The sequence below is a fragment of the Pygocentrus nattereri genome, chromosome 20, assembly GCF_015220715.1.
Source record: "Pygocentrus nattereri isolate fPygNat1 chromosome 20, fPygNat1.pri, whole genome shotgun sequence".
Lineage (NCBI taxonomy): Eukaryota > Metazoa > Chordata > Actinopteri > Characiformes > Serrasalmidae > Pygocentrus > Pygocentrus nattereri.
Window position 1 is genome coordinate 5,679,146 of NC_051230.1, and position 17,008 is coordinate 5,696,153.

General features: G+C 41.8%; 1 long non-coding RNA gene and 1 other non-coding gene across 2 annotated transcripts in view; both read right to left on the minus strand.

Moving 5' to 3' along the window:
- Positions 1 to 17,008, minus strand: part of LOC108439676 — a 163,160-nt gene that overhangs the window by 76,095 nt on the left and 70,057 nt on the right. The gene's annotated exons all lie outside the window — the stretch shown is intronic.
- Positions 3,575 to 3,769, minus strand: LOC119261906. The gene has a single exon (XR_005129262.1). It is a non-coding gene; the product is annotated as a U2 spliceosomal RNA (small nuclear RNA).

Below are 17,008 nucleotides of genomic sequence, written 5' to 3' on the forward strand. Positions count from 1 at the left end.
AGAATCAATTGTGTTTTAACTTAATGGTTGGGACCAATTTTCTGAGACAAAAGGCCACTCTTGGCCTTCTGGAAGTTCTAGATAAGTCTCTGACTGTGAATATGAGGGTGCAAGATACTTTGGGAGAGTCATAGAAAGCTGTAATATAGGCTGCATTTTCTTGGTCAAGCTCCACCTCTTTCCATGTCTTCCTTCACTGTGTCACCCTAGCTCCACCCTCTTGTTATCCTGTTCACCTGTGTTTAGTTCAAACCTCACCTTTGATATCACTTCTAATGGTCCCCTGTTCCACACCTGTGTGTGTGTATTAATGTCTTGCTTTAAAAATGAACAAAACCATGCTCAAGAGGGAACTAGCTGTACATGCCCCTCCCGTAGTTCTACCGATTCGCTAATTATGAATCCTCTTTTTGAGCAGGATCAGGTGCAAGAGCAGCAGAAACATGAAAATCTGCCGTGCGTGGCAGCAGCAGGTGTGGGTTTGATGGGGAAATCACTGGAACAGAGCGAACAGAGCGAGCCGAAGCCGGGCGGATGATGAGAGGAACGTGGGAGAGGAGACAGAGGACAGATTGGAGCAGATACACTCCGGCTGCTTCACTCGTGTCCTCCCTCATGTCACTCGGCAGGTGGATCCAGTTGACCAAAGGGCAGAGCGCTGAGGGGCTCACAGAGTGGGGGCCGTTGTTCTGAACTGCAACCAGAAACTAGCTGTGCTGACAGAGCGACGTCAAACGGCGGAAGGAATACCGCTCTACTCCATATCACTCCATTTACGAGCAGCACGGCCGTGAAATCCATCAGTAGACAGCCTGAGAGTAAAGCAGTACTGCACAGGTACATCCTTCCCTCCAAAACACAAACCATGTGAATGTACAACATGGTCCTTAAACTTTAGAGCCATAGAACCCTTTAGGATTATTTTCAGGAGACCACAGGCTACTCATATACATTAGATGCAATCTGTACATGCAAATGTTCAAGAAATTTAGGAGGAATAAATTAATTTATGGACCAAGTCTTATAGAGACATAAATTTTGCTGGCACATAACAAAATTGACACATAACTTTGTCCATAAAATTTACTTGGCCTCCTAAATTACTTGAGTAATTGCAGGTAGGGACCATACATTGGCACTGATTGGCTTGATTTATACCTCTTGGAGTGCTCAAACTCTGATAGCAAGCAAGACTTGCTTGTTCTACAGTTAAAGGCAGTTTAATAATTCAATTCGATGGAAGTAAAAAACAATGATTTGCCTTTATTAATTATTATATCTTTTTTTTTATCAATCTGATCAGTTTCACTTTGAACTGAACATACTGAATTGGAACGGATCAAGTCTTGTGTATTGGAACACAGCCCCCTGTCATCTAAATCCAGCCCCACTTTCAGAGAGACAAACAAAGGCATGAGCTCAAACCACAAGCTAGTACCGAAGCCCGAGTCCCTCATCAGTTTCAGCTCCGCCTCGTTCAGGATTACCAACTGGTAAACAGAACACAACAGAACAAAACATTCCATTTAACAAACTTCAGAAAGACGACCGCGAAAAGATACTGTGTACTTTTAGGTGTAAACAGATGATTTTTCAGAACCTTTATGGAATTTTACTGTTTGGATCACTCAGTACGATCGCTCAGATACACAAGGAGAAGCGTCGGACCAAAGCACATGCAGCATGCGACATTTATGCAGGAATAAACACGGTCATATAATATGAGGGCAAGGAGCTGAATGTTTTCTTCCCCCCCAGAGAGATTCATTTCTGATGTTTTGACACACCTTGAAAGGACTGAGTCCTGCTGACTGTTCTGATTTGCGTTTGTAGGTTCAACTGGTCCTGAGTTATGATGTCAGTTGCAGCCACCCAGACAGCCCACATAATGCATATTAACAATAGGTTACATTCTCTCCCCCAGGCAAAGATGCAGATTTACTGTCTGTTTTAAATAACACAAGGAGAAGTGTTGAATCAAATGTGTCATTTTTATTAAATACAAAAAAAAAAAAAGATAAAATCAAGGCAGTGTGTATAGAGTGGAATGTACCCATGGTACCCACACCTACACCTACTTATGAAAGATTCTGAGGATGTACTCTTGAGGGGGCCTCCCCAACATTTGTACACAAAGTCCATTTTATTATGCATTTATTTTTGGCAGCACATTACTTGAAGGGTTCATTTGTAGATGATTAGTCAACTCCCAGTAACACATCAACAACATATCAGTGGCGGAGCCGTAGCGAAGCATCTGAATACACTGGAGTAAATATCTTAATGCTCTGGTGATGCATTTAGTAGTTGTGTTATTCATATTTTATTTCCATTAGACAAAACCCAACCTTACCAGCCTTACCCAGCACCTAACCCTAACCCTGGCCCTAATCCTAACCCTAACCTTAACCTCACCCCGAAATCCAAACCCTCACATGTTACTGAGAGCCCATTCAGCATTTAACTTAAAACACACCCCTCAAAATAGAGTGTCACCATTTGTTCCTAACATAGTACGAGGCTTTTGAAACATCTGCAGAAACTGAAGCAAAATGATCAGCAACACTATTATAACCTGGACAATTCCCACATTTGGAGAAAGATGTGTATCCATGCATTTGTCTACACTGCACTGAGTTTGACTAAATGTGGGCCCTTCTTAACACACATTTCAAATTGAACAGCTCAGCCAGTTTGCATTGAAGTCCCTGTAGTAACTGAATAATAAGCCTTAGTATGCAATAAGTCTGGGATTTTAAGGGGTTAATAAAAAAAAAGACAGTGGGTGAAAGAAAGGAGGAGTCAGGAACGGATGAAAGAAATAAGGAAGACAGAAAGAAAAGTGAGAGAGCATCATGGTTGGATAACATCTGTCGGTTCTGTTTAGGAACCAGAAGAAATGGTTTCTGTTGTAGCAGAACTGAACTATTTTGCCTGTTCTGATTCTTATTTGCTCCTTATTTCGATTTTCTGCAGGTGTTTAGTCTCAGATCTCGTTACCTGCATCACCACAGCACAGCCTGTGAAGCAGAACATTGAGTGGAAAGCATTGTGGGGGTTTTCTGTACATGCTTTCAGTGGCGTGCAGCTCACAGTGAAATACCTACATTTATTTATCTACTAGCCGCTGACGCACACAGAGCAGCACAGCGCGTCTCACAATCAGCACAGGTACCACTTACGCTCTAAAATGCTCTTAACTCACTGAAAAACAGACTGAGGCTTTGAAAGCACTTGATTCCAGGCGTTACAGAGAACAAATCAATTGCAGCTGAATATACCAATAAACTATTAAGTTTAAGTGATCCCTATCAGTCCCACAACGGGGAAATTCCACCTCCGCATTTAACCCATCCGTGAAGTGAAACACCACACACACACACTAGTGAGCACACACACACTAGGGGGCAGTGAGCACACTTGCCCGGAGTGGCGGGCAGCCCTATCCACGGCGCCCGGGGAGCAGGTTGGGGGTTAGGTGTCTTGCTCAAGGACACCTCAGTCATGTGCTGTCGGCGCTGGGGATCGAACTGGTGACCTTCCAGTCACAGGGCCAGTTCCCTAACCTCCACACAACTGCACCCCCGTTCCCGGAGGTTCTGCAGGTTCTGACAGGTCGATGCGTGGAGCGGACAGAGCAAGCCCCTCTTCTGTCTCCCTGTTCTAAAAATCAATTTAATATGTAGTCCTGATATAGAGGACTTATCAGATATTAAACTGATAAGAACAGATAGCACACTTGATCTTGGCCAAAAGGCCGAGAAGCGATTATACTCCCGTTCGCCTTTTCTCATTAAAGCACACTATTTACAATTCTCAGCTTTTATAAATAAGAATCTGGTTCTGAATCAACACAGTTCTTGTCATTTTCAGCCGTATGCAAACGGTGCATCCATATGGGGAAAAGGGCATAAAAGGCGGTCCGTGCAAACTTTACGGCACATTTTATAGTTTACTTTTCTCCCACCTTGTTAACCCTGTAAATCCCCAGGCTTATTACATACTAAGGCTTATTATTCAGTAACTACAGGGACTTCAGTGCAACCTGGTTGAGCTATTCATAGGTTATAGAAGTGGGTAATAACATTCAGCAGATATCTAGAAACAGTGCACTAAAATAGGCAAATAGGTGCCTGATTGAAGTTTCCTGTAAGCAATGTTCCCTTCACGACTCACTAAAATATCATTAGACTGTGCTCAAACTTTTGCTTATGACCAAATCAAATCAAATTTATTTGTATAGCGCTTTTTACAACGGATGTTTTCACAAAGCAGCTTTACAGAATTTCGGAAAAGACAAAGTTTTAACACTTTTTTAACCGTCCTCCTCTGGTCAAACTACCTACAAGTGATTATACTGCTAATATTAATAGCAGTAATATTAGTAGTAGTAATAGCTAGTAATAGCTATGAAAACAGCAGTGTAGGGTGGACAGCTAGTCCAAGGCAGGTGGTGGCAGCTGGGGCGTGGGCAGCGGGTCTGAAGTGGGTAGCAGGAGGGCTCGGCAGTCGTCCTTCAGTGTCCAGCTGGACATATGGGTGATTGTATACTCGGAAAGAAAGCAGGGAGATGGAATTAGCTTTATTCTATCCGTTTGTACATAAACAGGGAATGTAAATATTTACAGAGTGTGGCTAATGACTACTAGAAAACACTGACTCCAGCATCATCACTGCTAAAGTAAGTAAACAGCTGTGTTGATGCAACATTACATTCCTGGCCAAATGACTGATTCATTTGAATCCTGTGAGTTCTGAGGATCTTTGTTCAGTACAGCCACCTTTAATGATACCTTAGCAGGCCTGCTGGTTCACATCAGCCTCAGTGATGATGGTGGCTGCAAATATATTGGGAATTAAACACTTTTGGGATGAGAGAGAGACTTGTCGCGCAGCTGGAGATGAAAATGAAAAGTAGTATTTCATTGAACGGCAGGACAGTGTTTATTTTACTGCGGGGCAATTTCTACTCCCTCTAACTATAAATCATGTTTTGTCTTTCTCTAAATGAATCAAAATCTCTAAATCTTTAATTAAAATATTTATTTATTGACTCTAAATTTAGTTAGACAGTTCTAGAGTTGTTCAGCAACTGGGTCTAAAAGAAATGTCAGTGGTTCAGAACCAGCACGTTTCAATGATATTCTATCCCAGTTTGTGTGTGTATGTCTGTCTGCAAGTACATGCATGTGTGTGTGTGTGTGTGTGTGTGTGTGTGCTGCATAGGCCCCTGTTGTGTGTCCTCCTGCAGATAAAAGGGCCACAACTGACTCAGTGCTGCCTTATTAGAGCTGTCAGTAGCATTGTGCCGAAGAATGCTTTGAGCAGGCTGATATTCAGGCTTTAAACTCCTGCAGTCTTGAGTGATGCCTGATGACCAGTTAAAGAACTGCAGCGCTGCTAATTCAGCCTGTGACCCCCTGTCGTCTGAGGCTTTGCCTACGTTCACATTAACAAGCCTTACTGCTCACAATTATTACTCAGAGTTGACGTTGCTGTCTTGGCCGGCGTGTAAGTGATCCATCTGTGCCGTGAAACGACCTACGTAAGCTCATCCAAACCGAAAAAACAGCTACACGTGCCAAGAACAACAACAACAACAACAACAAAAACAACTAAACACACATTCTATTTGTAGCCACTGTTGGTAGGTCAACAGAAGCCAAGTTGCTAGTGTACAGAACACAAAATCTATGGCATTCGGCAAAAGCTGAAATGCTCATGAGGTGTAGAGAGCTGTTTGGGAATGGGTGATGTGTTCACATCATGATACTTCAAGACATTTTCCTGATACAAGATGTTTGCCTTTTCAGACGTCTGTAGCCAGTTACGGTTGAACTTACTTTCAGCACCGGCTGAACCCACGTTCAATCATCTGCTCCAGAGCATATTTTGGCTTGATCATATGAATTCATGTGATCAAATCTCAAGGCAAATTATTCAGTAACTGCATGAAATAAATGAAAATTTTTATTTTATTTATTTATTTATTTATTTAGTAAAATCTCCCCTCAAATTAACACAGATACACGTTGCTGTAGGCTCACAATTTACTGCTGAAAGCCAAAAATCTCCGACGCTCTTTGTGTTATTTTATGTAAGTAATGTTTCCAGAGCAGATCACTGAAGAGACGCCGTCTGTTTATAGTTTAGAGCCCAGATTTGGGGAAAAACGGGTCGACTTTCAGTAGAAAAACAGAGTTCAGCTTCTTTTATTATAAGGGTTTAAAATGACATCACCGTCTATTAGACTGGAGAGAAGAGCTACAGCCTCACACGACGCCCAGCTTCTGGATGGAGCTTATGAAATACGAATGTTATGAAGAACATGAAGAAGTGCAGTTTGGACCCACTGGTGGTTTCAAGGAGGCTACACATAAACTGCCACTGCATTCGATTTTATGAGCTGCTAGAATTGAACTAGTTGCACCAAGTAACACTTCTAACGAGTTGAGTTATAACTCAAGGTTTACACATATCCTATAGCTGGTGTAAGTTCTGGCATTAAAAAAAATGATGGGGAAAATTAAAACGAAATATGTCTTGGTTTGCATGGCGACCAGGTCTGCAGGACAGATTACGGCCGGTTTTGTCTATGGGAGGTAGAAAAGGTCACAGACCTCTTAGCTGCAGGTTTGTACAATACAGACAGGAACAGAGCCCGGCGTCCTGCTTTGCGTCTGACACAGATATTTTTGTACAGGGTCGGTTCAAAACAGGTGGGTGGTTCTGTTCAAGCACACAAGTCGACTGTGTGCAGAGAAATAACTGCATCGGTGCTCAGGACGTGTCGGATGCTGACCTTTTGAAAACTGACCTACCATGGCTACTGTAACTTTACCTTTTTGTCATTCAGCAGATTCTAATAGATTTACATTAGCTGCAGCTTTTCTAACGGTCCTGACTCTTCATTGATGAAGGGCACGAGAACCCCAGATTGACAGAACAGAATAAACACACATACAAGAGATGGACGCTTTACTGTAAAACACAGTCTCTTTTTGAGTTGCAGCTAATATGACTGACACCCCTTAAGCGAAGAAAATGCAGCTTGGAAAGAGAAATGCGAGCGATTTCACCGCATGTGGAGATCATACGTGACATCTCCTGTGGATCAGATCTCATTTACTGACTGGCTGCAAAGTGAAAACGTCATTCTGCGCAACAGCATTTTAACCTGCGCTCCCTTTACGCACTACTAGTTGATGGTGACGTGTCTGTGGTGCAAATGAAAATCTGAGAGTCACTAGTTTTAAACTAACTACTCTCAGTGAAAGGTTTAGGATGGACTTCACACTCTAATTTCCGACTGAACTCACATTCAGCCGGTGCAACTGACTGCGGATTAGTTTTACCAGCAGAAAAAAAACAGTAGTTCTACATTTTAAAACATTCAATCAAAAATTATATAAACAATGTTTATTAAATATAGTGTGTTGCACTAAATCCAGTTTAATGGGACTAATTTTGCGATATATATATATTTTTTTATTATTCCCACAACCGGGGAAATTCCACGTCCACATTTAACCCATCCGTGAAGGGAAACACCACATGCACACTAGTGAACACACACACTAGGGGGCAGTGAGCACACTTGCCTGGAGTGGTGGGCAGCCCTATCCACGGCGCCCAGGGAACAATTAGGGGTTTGGTGTCTTGCTCAAGGGCACTTCAGTCATGGACTGTCAGCACTGGGGATCGAACCGGCGACCTTCCGGTCACAGGGCTGGTTAGTGTTCTACAAGTGCTGATATATACAATATGCTTACAACAGCATATTGTAACGACAGTTTATCACAATAATGTGCCATCATGTTGCCTAACCCTGTCGGCATCAGTGGTACGTAGTAGCTGATGGAGAGAGGTAGCCATGCAAACACTGGCATGGTGATGGATGATTCCAGAGTGGATTATATGAAGACGGCTTTCTTGCTGTATATTGTTTACTTAAGGTGGTAAATGGCAGGAGAACATTCACTGTTTTTTGTTGCATAACACAGTTTGTCTGGAATTCAACAGTGAGACATTTGGCATCCATGGTTCCCAAAAGAAACATCTAAATTTATTTATTTATTTTACCCGTGCGTTTGGTGGCAAAAAGGCTGATTGCAGCTGCTGGTGGCAGAATTTCCTATCGCAGCTCCATTGAGAACTATGGAATATCTATTGCTCCATTGACTGCCTAGCGTAGACATGCAAACTCAGCGGAACACCAGGAATGCCTGAGGTAAACTGCAGGTCATGAGATGAAACTGGACTTTTTCCTGCAGTGATGCCAAGAATGGGGATAAACGTTATGGTAGTCCCGTGGAAACGGTTACAAAATGTGTATTGACGCTGCAGGAATTGTAATGAAAGAACTTTTTTTTTTTTGGCATTAATGAATTAATTTCTTCACAGCGGCTACGCGAGTTCAATTCATTCCTCATGCACCCCACTTCTCTCTTTGACATACATTCTTAACAGCAGTATGTCAGAAAGCGCACAGGCAAGTATGTTTGAGAGTAATTAGAGGTGCATGTGCCAAACATGTCTTCGCTGACTGGGGTAAAGGGGAGGTGGGGATACTGTGCCAATCTGAGTTTTGGCCAGACACCAAGTCTTTTAGCTGACCTGCACCCTCTGCACAGACCACCAGATGGACATCTTGCCCTCCAGAAAAGTGTCCCCTGTTGGACACACCAAGATGTTCCTCAGCTCTCCTGGAGTGAACGGTGGGTTTATGTAAGATGTTTGTTGGTTAAGGTTCAGAAGCAGCGTGGGCTGTCTGCTCGGTGTAAGAGCGTAAACATGACCTAATTCTCTCGCTCGCCCTCTGCGGCTGTCGGCGATGTGCTGATAGTACGGCCATGAGGGAGTCCAGGCTGAATTTCTTTCATTTGTCAGGTAAGACATTATTTCCATCCAACCATCCACGCAATTATTGATTTTGGGGGAAATATTATTCTGCGCTCTTAGGGGAACATGATAGAGTAGCTGTGAAATAAATTTACAAGAACATCTGAATCAATTTTACAGCATAGAAAGCTAAAAATGAGTCCTTCAGAGAGGAGACACTCATTCTTTTCTCTGAAGCTCACTACACAGCGTCCGTGATGAAACGGATATAAAAACCTAACCCTTTAAAGCTCAGGCAGAGTTTACTCTTCACAACTGGCAATATGATTTCCCACGTGCTGCTGTGTCATTTATCATGATATGTAAAGAACTTGATCTTACAAAGCCAATGGACCAAATGAACCAAAAGAAAAGGCCCCAAAAAAATAAATCAATGATATAAATTAAAAGCAGGTTTTACCTTCTCCTATAAAGATGTTGTTCTGACGGCAGCAAAGCAACACATTATAAGAAACAAACACATACCAGTGTATATCTATCCATCCATCCATCCATCCATCCATCCATTGTCAGAATAAAAACCTAGAAAAAACCTCTTCATTTTTGATGTTTTTCAGTTTGACATATTTTAAAAACACCTGTTGTCCTTTACATTGTGTTTCATGATGAATGGACTAACAGAAATGGCCTAAAATGACTGAGGAAAAAAGTCTGGTTCCATTGACTTGCTTAAAAAAAAAAAAAAGTAGGTAATAAGGTTTTGTTCTGACAACAGTGAGATTTTATATATATATATATATATATATGTGTGTGTGTGTGTGTGTGTGTGTGTGTGTGCGCATTACTGAGGTGCCCTTGAACAAGGCATCTAACCCCCAACTGCTCCCCAGGCGCTGCAGATAGGGCTGCCCACCACTCCACCCCTCTAGTGTGTATGTGGTATTTCACTGAACGGATGGGTTAAATGCGGAGGTGAAAATTTCCCGTTGTGGGACTAATAAGGGTCAAATAAGAATATTTCCAAAAAACACAGGTGCAGTAAAAGTCCTGAAAGATACTGCACTGTCCAGTACCAGTATTCAACTTGTATATAAGCTTATCAAGCTCCCTTAAATACTCTACAAAACGGCCTCAGGTGTCAGCCAAGGTCTCAGCACTTGGGAAAGTGAGACCTCTGCTGACATGGAGTGGAACTGGCAGCAGATGCAACACGAAGACAAACACTATCAAACTGCAATCTCTACACCGGTGGACGATACCAGACTCAAGTACTAAAACACTGATGAAGTGTAGCCCAAATAAACAAAGCTCCAATTTCACAAGCAAATCAGTTTTATTACTGTGCCATTAGAGTTTTGTCAGTTAAAGGAAACAAAGCCAGCTTCTAAGACTGAGCTTCAGGGGTGGAAGCTATAATGGAGTGGACACGCTAAATACTGAAGACAATCATTCAAAAATAAACAAGTTAGTTTAACTGGTAGGGTGGTCTCAGCCCTTTGCACTGTACCGCACATGAACATTGAAATTTTCATGAGAGGTCATCCAAAACAGTTTTGGAGCTGGATTGTCACAGAGCAGGATGGGTAATGTAATGTATGGGACTTGACTGGTCAGTTTGCATCCATGTAATTCCCCCCACCTTCCACAAACAGCCTGAAATGAAGCATCATCAACCTGACACCCTCAGAAAAATAGGTAGTAAAATGTCACTGGGCTGGTTCCCTCAAGGGTGCATCTCAGTACCTTTAGTCAGGGAAAATAACTGAACCGTAATCCACTGAAATGATGTTTTCTAAGCAGTGCTGACTCCCCACACCCCGCCTCGCCTCGCCTCCAGGCTTTTATTCTACTGCTCTGTTTTAAAATATTAAGTTATGAAAAGGGACAAATTTGTACTTTTCTCCTGGAAAAACCTATTTAAGGTTCTCAACTGGTCCTTGAAACCACTGCTGTACCTGGAATGCTGGAACATTTATATTGTTTGCACCTCGATGAATGAAAAATGTGCCTGACAGAACCTTTATTTCTAGTAGTGTAGGATTCGTTTCACTCCACATTTATTACCAACAGACTATAAATATACGCGTACCTTTAACTGGATACTGAATATGATTTTCAATGCCTGTCACTAAAGTGTACTTTCTCTACAGTACTTCCTCGAAAGCAAGGCCAGCCTCTTGTATAAAATGTTAGAAGTTGTGCTTTTTATGCTGAAGCAGGACTTGCGTCCGTCATCTCACCCTGAACTTAAATATTGAAAGAGAAATCAGTGCTGAGTTTAGGGGAAAAATAATCAGAGAGAGTGAAACGAGGCGAGAAAGAAAGAGATATGAGAGCGAGAGAGGCACTTTCTGCTAACATGGTGGAAAAATATCAAGATGAAAAGGAAGTTTCTTCAACAAAATAAGTCATAATAGCACATTTCTTCCAATTAAATGGGTGAAACGCGTCTGTAATTTAGTATTATGTTTTCATTTGTTGTTGCTCTGAACTCTTACTCTGATTTATTTTGGATTTCTCAGTCTGGGCATATGCAAAAAACAGATGGCAGTACCAGAATTAAGTGAGCTGCATTGCTTTGAGATGGCAGGAAAGCACTTTCGGGCAATGTTAAAGCCAACCACAAGCTTGAAGAAATTAAGGAATATAATTCTTAGATGACAGATGATGTATGTTCATATTTTAGTGGCAAAAACTTGAAAAATAAACTTGAGTTTTATGTTCATCACGTTGTCTTCTGTGAGTTTATTGACTGGTTGTAAAATCAGATTGCTGTTTGACGTGTGGACTGGACTACAAACAAAATCTGATTTTTTAAGTTATCAGATTATTGAATGAATGTAAACAGTGTTTATACATGTTTCAGTGGTTCATCGGCCACATGTAATGTAATATTTTTGAAAGTTATAATCATTAGCAGTCTGATGGAACAACGTCTGACTGCACTGTGCCAACTGTAAAGTTTGGTGGAGGAGGGATAATGATACGGGGGTGTTTTTTAGGGGTCGGCCCAATTTGCAGGCAAAACGGTAGATCATTTCTAGCCTTCATAACTTCAGAACAGTTTAAGATGCAAACATGATCCCATATCAGGACATTCAGCAGATCTGCCCCTAACTAGCAGCCATGACGTCATTGAGCTGTAATGTCAGCATCAGTGAATAATTCAGCTTGGAAAATCATGCAAAATTCTCATATTATTGCTCTGCTGTTTGGCCTTCATATTCAAACAAAGAGTTAAACAGAGACATGATTCACAATCAGATCACCCATCAGACTCCGCCTCATTTCATCCACCCGTGACCCTCCGTCAGCCAGTAATCCAGCTCCAAAATCACCCACAACCCACTCGCTACTCTTACATTAAATCTCTGCTTTTAGCCTTCAGGGCTTTCAGTTCACATTGATTTTGAGCTTTAAAAATATCTGATATTAAATATGAAACTCAAGTTGTAATTAAAAATAAAGCCTATCTTGCTGTGTTTGAGTTATAGCGCTGAGCCTGAATCCAAGAGGACAGAAAATCAGTCAAAAACACGTCCGCCTTTTGCTGATTGTTTAATTTTACTCATAATAACCAACAGAATGAATCAGCATCAAACTTATTGCACTTTCAGCTCACAGACACTCCAGACTAACAATTTCTGAAAAGATATCTACAAATGCGCTTATTTTCAAAATCTCTTATTAATATTGTAATGTTTGTAAAAGCTCCCCTCATATTAACAGAACAAGTGTTTTATGATGTACACATATTACTATATGCTTACAATTTACTGCCGACATGGTCAAAAAAAGAGGAATTATATAGGCCTTCCTACAGAGCAGATGACTGTAGAGACGCCGTCTCATATCGAATCATATACTCCAGAGCATATTTTGGTTTGATCATCTGAATTCATGTGATCAAATCTCAAGGCAAATTATTCAGTAACTGCATGAAATAAATGAAAATTTTTATTTTATTTATTTTGTAAAATCTCCCCTCAAATTAACAGAAAGTGTTTTATGATACACGTTGCTGCTCACAATTTACTGCGGAAAGCCAAAAATCTCCGCCGCTCTTTGTGTTATTCTATAAAAGTGATGTTTCCAGAGCAGATCACTGAAGAGACGCCGTCTGTTTATAGTTTAGAGCCCAGATTTGGGGAAAAACGGGTCGACTTTCAGTAGAAAAACAAAGTTCAGCTTCTTTTATTATAAGGGTTTAAAATGACGTCACCGTCTATTAGACTGGAGAGAAGAGCTACAGCCTCACACGACGCCCAGCTTCTGAATGGAGCTTATGGAATATGAACGCTATGAAGAACATGACCAAGTGCGTTTTGGACCCACCGGTGGTCTCAAGGAGTTCAAGCGGTTAATTTTCTCAATATGTGAAACTCAGCGAACAAACAGAAACTGTGCATTGAAACATGCACTAAAGTTTGCTTGCTGAAACGTTTTGATTACCAGGGGTGTTCAAACTTTCACATACGTATACAGACCCCTTTTCCCTTTTCTGCTAAGAGTGTAGTGTATACCTATTCATGTGTTTGTCTTCAAAGAAAAGTCAAAATCTCTGACTCTCTTTCTGTATCAAAATAACCGCAACACAGGGAAATCACATGACTGAAGAAGAGGACATTAAATAGCAGAAATGCTGCTTTTTGTGCCTGCATTAAAGGATAAAGAGAGAGAAGGCGGCAAAAAAGCCTGTGACAGACGGTGAGAGAGACGGGTGTGTGGAAGCACAGCATGCCTGCTTCACTATGTGTCCGCAGTGTGGGATTAAAGGTGAATTCTGATGCTGTGCTGCTGTGTGGAACGGATGAAAGTTTGCTTTTTATTGCCACTCTGATCCCCTGTCGCCTCGGCTCTGCTTTAACCCGGCTTTACTCTGCAGGCCCCGCCGCTGTCGGCCTGTCTAATGGAAATGAAAGACCTATTAAAGTTGCACTGGAGCTGTCCCATAAGACTGTACACATGCACTCGCCACAGAGACTAAAACCGCACCGCCCGGGGCACTCACCTAGACTCCAGCTTGATTGACAGGTGGGCTGATCCAATGGGAAAGCATGACAGCCATGATATTTACTCAGTGCTATGAGTGGCCAGAAAGCCTTTTAAAATGAGCAGCATAAAAACATGACAGAACCGCAAGCAGAGGTGATGCAATTTTTGGAAATAGAAGAAGAAACGTCAGGGAAAAGAGAAAAAAAGGGAAGACGGTGAAGCGTTACCTCAATTTAAAGTTTCATTTACCCCCCGAAGCGCTTGGACAGGCTTTTAATCAAAACTAAATGTTCTTTTTAATTGCACTCATATTGGCTCATTTGTCGCAACGTCAAAATACACTGCAGTTGCAGAGCCTTTAGCCAAGATTCACTTTCTGTCAGTGATAGCGCGAAGCAGTTTATTACACTTTACCTGAAAGCTGGTCTCAAAAACCAAAGCATGGCCTAGTTTCCTCACAGCTCCTGGAAACTCATGAGTCCAAACATCTGAAGAATCTAAATATTGAAAGAAGAAATCACAAAACTGATGTCGGACCAGCAAAACAGCAACGTCACCCAGGGTTTTAGGCAGGCCTGACTCATACCATGGGTTTAGTGGGCATCTGTCCAGAGACAAAAACTTCCTTGACTTGCGGTGGGAAATGTACTGGCGGCAGTGTGAAAAACAAATAAATAAGCCAATCTCAACCTTGTCATTGTGTTAGGCCTGATCTTATTCTTGACAGCCTCCTCTTTATTCCTGAACACTCTCTTCATTTTTGAACATATTCCCTGCTTAGCAACTGCTCAGCCATCTGCCATTAACTCATTCAAGCTGTCTTTTTTTTTTTTTGTAGTGGGCTCGCATTCTTGCAATTGCACTTTGAAGATCTAGATTTTCAAAAGATGTGCCTAAGGGATCTGGAAAAGTGAGACCTGATAGCCCAAAAGAGTTTTGCAAAACTAAGCATATAACAAAAAAAAAAGAGGGCCAGGCCCGAGTTAAAGAGAAAGGTCATCAAAGGTAAGATACATATGATCCATAAGCATTTTCCGCACAAGCATAGGATGCTTGATGGCTTGGGTTGTTAAGTTTGCTGATGCTCGGCTACCACCGCATCTTTTCAAACGGTCGCTCATGCAACGTCACTGGACACTCAGAAGAAAGTGCCGACCACCAGCTCTGTAATGTCAGCTCACAGATGTCTGCATTGACTAGCACCGCACTGAGTGATACGCATTACCCAGAAAACAAGGCCAATTGTGCTCTCTTGGATTGAGGCTACAGGAGGCAGTAGCATCACCAGGGATTGATCCCGTGCACATTGTCGATGGGATCAACGCTTAGGCGGCTGCACCACTCCGGAGCCAAACCTTTTAAAGCACATTTACCAATGTATTTGAGTGTACTGATCTGATTTCACTTGATTTGTGGTTGTAGTGATCTAAACAGAGATTCCCCTGTGTATTATTATTTCCATGTAGCACACTAGATAGTATGTGAAACCTAGTGAGTATACCCTTAGGAGTGCACTCAATAGTGTATTGGATGAAGCTCAGAAGTGGTTTGAGACGCATGTTAGTTCAGCCAGTGAGATGAGTTCAGCAGCTCCAGTGGCTGATTAAAGCTTCACAGTGCTGCACATTAGCTGCTTAGTGGCAGTTTACATCTCCAAGCAAACGTTTGAGGTATTTGTTGATTAAGGATCATTTATTGGGATAATCTGATGCATTTATTGAGGGAAACCAATATTGGTTTCATGTTCACCAGCTTTTTTTAAGGAAGCTCAGTGTAACTGCAGCACCATTTAAGGTGGAATGGAAAATTCAAACGAGTAACTGGCAAATAAGCTGACTTGAGCTTAGTGTTTACGTACGAGTTTATTATTTAAGAGGACTGGCAGCTTCGGCAGCCAATTTTATTCGTTTTTTGAAATTATACAACAGTTAGTTCCAGCCACACAAGCTGATTGGTTGAAAGGCGTTCTAACTGTGCTGATATTTCCCCATAACATCGTTTTTTTCACAAACACTATCACTCCGCCAAGCCACCGTTACTAAGCAACGACTCTAACAGCTGTAGGAGGCGCTCAAGCCATTTGAACATTTTTACTTCTTACTTTGCCGCAAACAGAAAACGGACACTTAAGATCACAATCGACCCACAGCCGATTTGGTCCGACTCTGAAGACGAGACGACACTAAATTCCCAAACTGTCGTCACCACTGAGCAGCTTTTCAGTCGGCAGCTGTGACAGAAGAACCTCAACAACCGGGAATCAGCCAGAAATGAACCCAACACCATTCGCCAAACGTGTCTGATCTTCAGAGTCGGACCAAATCAGACTGAGCCATAAAACTGACCCCCCCAAAAAAACAAAAAAAACAAAAGCTGCTCAGTGGAGACGACAGTTTGGGAATTTAGTGTAAGGAGCTGGAGAACGAACTGCCGGCTGGGCAGCGAGTGGGCGGAGCTCGTTACTCTGACGTAGCAACAAGCTGCTCGTTAAGGAGCTCTAATTAGGAGGAAGGAACTGAACATTAAAACATATTAAACGCCGCGTTCACGGCCAGTTTATTCACTTCTTACTGTATTTATTTAACTGCTGTATTAAAGCAATAGAGACACTCGAGGAGTGAGTTATCACCAATAACATCACGGCTGTGATGATCTACGGCGACAAAATCACAGCTGTGATGTTATTTCATGTTCTATACCTTAAATATCACACACTGGGATATTCTGAACCCTGGAGGTGTGCAGGTTATATGGATCCAGTCCACAAAACTGACAATCTGTGTATTCGTAGTGGAGATGCTTCTAAAGCTTCTACATACCTTCAAACCTCCATAGTGGTCATTCTTGCTTGGTGTTTATCCACTAGCAGGATTTGTTTTCTTAATAATCAATCTAGGGCATTGGATTATGTAGGGCAATGACTGGATTGCTCATAAGAGGCTATAATCTCACATCAAAGCATATTTGAAAAACATATGGCTCGGCCACCACATTACCTCCTCACACTGATCATATTTGTTTGACAGACTCCTGATGTTAATAACATGCTTATGAGTCAATCAGCAGCCTACATTTGAAACAAGCCTGTTTATTGGTCTAATTATTACTAGTTGTAGTAGCAGTTCTACTATTCTGTTCACATTCAGCCTCTTTTCTGCTGATTAGTGCTGAT